Source organism: Seriola lalandi, unplaced genomic scaffold (genome assembly GCF_002814215.2).
Source record: "Seriola lalandi dorsalis isolate HSWRI2012SDOR001 ecotype SW California unplaced genomic scaffold, Sedor1 jcf7180002054501, whole genome shotgun sequence".
Classification (NCBI taxonomy): Eukaryota; Metazoa; Chordata; class Actinopteri; order Carangiformes; family Carangidae; genus Seriola; species Seriola lalandi.
In genome coordinates, this window is record NW_019525054.1 from 552906 (window position 1) to 555498 (window position 2593).

A 2593-nucleotide genomic window follows, 5' to 3' on the forward strand; every position below is an offset into this window, starting at 1 on the left:
TTCACAAAAAGATTCTTCTGACTTTTCAGCCCGTGACCCAAACAGAATAAATTTAGTCTCACCCAGGCTCATTAAAACACACCATAGGGTAACAACCTATTTTTACACAACTATAATTAAGGAAAAGCCGACCCAAACAAAACTGAGCGAGAAAATAATGTATGTCCACAACACGCCTCGGTCCAATGTCTGCACAAACTGGAAGGGATGGTGGTGTCTCTCTCTTTGTGTCCCAGTGGTTTTCTCCCTCCCCTCCTCTCCATCCTTTCTAAGCTGTTTATCGCCCATCTCCACTAATGTAAACCGCCCATCTGTTTTAAACAAAACACATAAAAAGACTACACACATTTCCCACCACGCCAGAGCCTGAAAGAAAGGATTGCTGGGTATTCTGGTGGCAAGGAAATACACTCCAGATGTGAGCAAATTGTCCCCCTTACTAATTGCCATTGTGTTCACTGATGCTGATTTTGGATCTCTTAGGTCCGTGTGGATGGGGCTGTGTGTGCTTGCCAGAATTGCGCATGTGTGTGTGTGTGTGTGTGTGTGTGTATTTATGTGGAGGCTTGGGTGTGTGTGATTATGAAGCTGATGGTGTTAAAAGAAGAGCTATGGACTGAAGGGCGTTAAAGGAAAAGAGAGGTAAATTGGGATGACACCAGAGGAATAAGTTGGAGATCTGACTACTGTTAAATCCAGCAGGCATAAACACACACAGATGTTTCTGCTCAATGCCCTGATGAAGGCTTTATTTAAGGGAGCCCATCGCTTTCTTCTGTTCTGTCATCATAACTTCTGAAAGCCCGGCTTCCTCGTCCCTTACAGTGCATCTAATCAGGACTGATTAGGTGTGTGGTAGCCAGAGACCGGCAGGGGAGTGGCGGCTCGCGAGGCGGTTTTTCTTGCACGTGAGAGACGGTCTGGAGAGGATGAGAGAGACAGGCAGAGTCAGTCAGTGCCACGGCACTACGTGGCGTTTCATAAGACAGTTAAAAATCACTCCACAGCTCGAAATAACAGACCACCATGCAACTGCAATCAACCTGACTGTGGTCGCACCAACCACACTGTGATCTAAATAAACAAACAGTGGCATAATGAAGGAAGTCTCCTTCTTCATGCTGGGAAATGGCTTCACCTCATCCATCTTCAGCATCCCCTGTTTCCCTGTCATCTGTTCTTGTCCAGCTCTGTTTGTTTTGCAGCATCTTCACATGAGAAGCTGCAGCAGAGAAATGACCACAACAGCTGCATCAGACTGCGACTGGTCTAAAGAGTGAGGATCTCCCTGTAAAACTTTATTTCTAATTTCAAGTGTAGCATTAAAACAATCCTGATAACTGCGCATCATTTGTATGACATTAATATAACTCGATCACACTGTAATAATCCAGGCTACAGACAAAACCTTCAATGTAAACAGACTGAACAGAGGAGATGCTGTTCTATTCTCACAGTAATTTTATTTATTAAACTAATATAAAATGTCATATTCAGCTCCTATGTAATGCTACCTTCTCTACACATGTCCAGTTTACTGTGAAATAAGTACATCAGACAAATGACAACTATTGACATTGACTAAATTTCTTAATTTATAAGACTAAATAACCAGAAGTCTTTCATCAGATGTTAAAATTGTTCATTTGCTGCATGAGTTTAAATATATTTAGTTTTCATAGATTCTTGAATTAAAAAGAGACAGAATTTACAATTACTGTATAATTATGCATAATTAGATTAACCCTAATTCTAAAGCCAAACAATTAATGAAATAATTGCATCAATTTGATCAAGTCTGTTCATGTAATTTATAAAGTCTCATATCTGAATGTAAATGATTTAAATGTGGGATGATGTACTGTATTATTTTAACATTTTAGCCTCATAATTTAATCTAAACTTTCTCAGTTTTAATATTTCATTCTTAGTAGTTCTTTAATTGTTTTATCAATGAATGAATAAGTAATGATACATAGCCTTAAGAATGTGCCTTTAAGTCTCACTACACATTTCCAAATCTAGAATTTGTCATTTAGGCATCACTTCTTTATATCAATGACATTTTAAAAAACTGAAAACTATATATATATATTTGTAGGCAACTAATTCATGTTGTGACGGGAAAAACCTGCTTATAGACTATTTTTTTCAGTTAAAGGTTCAATTATAATATTATTTTAGACTCCGGCAGCTTTCAAAAATAAATGTTTGCGTCAAGACAAAAACGTATTAAACGACAGTCCTATCATGGACCTGCTGTGATTTCATGCAGCTTAAATGCCTGTAAAGCTCCAGCACTCGACTAAAGAAATCAAATTTGTTTTGGATGCTGTTTTTCTTCCGGCATGTAAACAGGATGAAAACTGCCGCTGTCCTCACAAAAACAAACGTCCGACCACTGGACGATCAGAATAATATACCTGAAGATTAAAGGTCCAGCATGATGACTGTCCTCACACTTTCATCTGTGTTCGCAGCTCCTCTGAAGGAAACCTCGCGACATCACGCTCACAAACTGTTGTTACCACAGTGCAGCAACAGGTAAGCCTGTTGTGGTCGGGAGGCAGCCCCCCCCCCCCCCCCCCCCCCC

General features: G+C 39.9%; 1 long non-coding RNA gene across 1 annotated transcript; it reads right to left on the bottom strand.

Annotated features, from left to right (window-relative positions):
• Nucleotides 1-785: 785 nt before the first annotated feature.
• On the bottom strand, nucleotides 786-2564 carry LOC111659922 (uncharacterized). Its single transcript, XR_002761117.2, has 3 exons — nucleotides 2424-2564; nucleotides 1139-1222; nucleotides 786-920 (listed from the first exon to the last, which is right to left on the bottom strand). It is a non-coding gene; the product is annotated as an uncharacterized LOC111659922 (long non-coding RNA).
• Nucleotides 2565-2593: the final 29 nt, after the last annotated feature.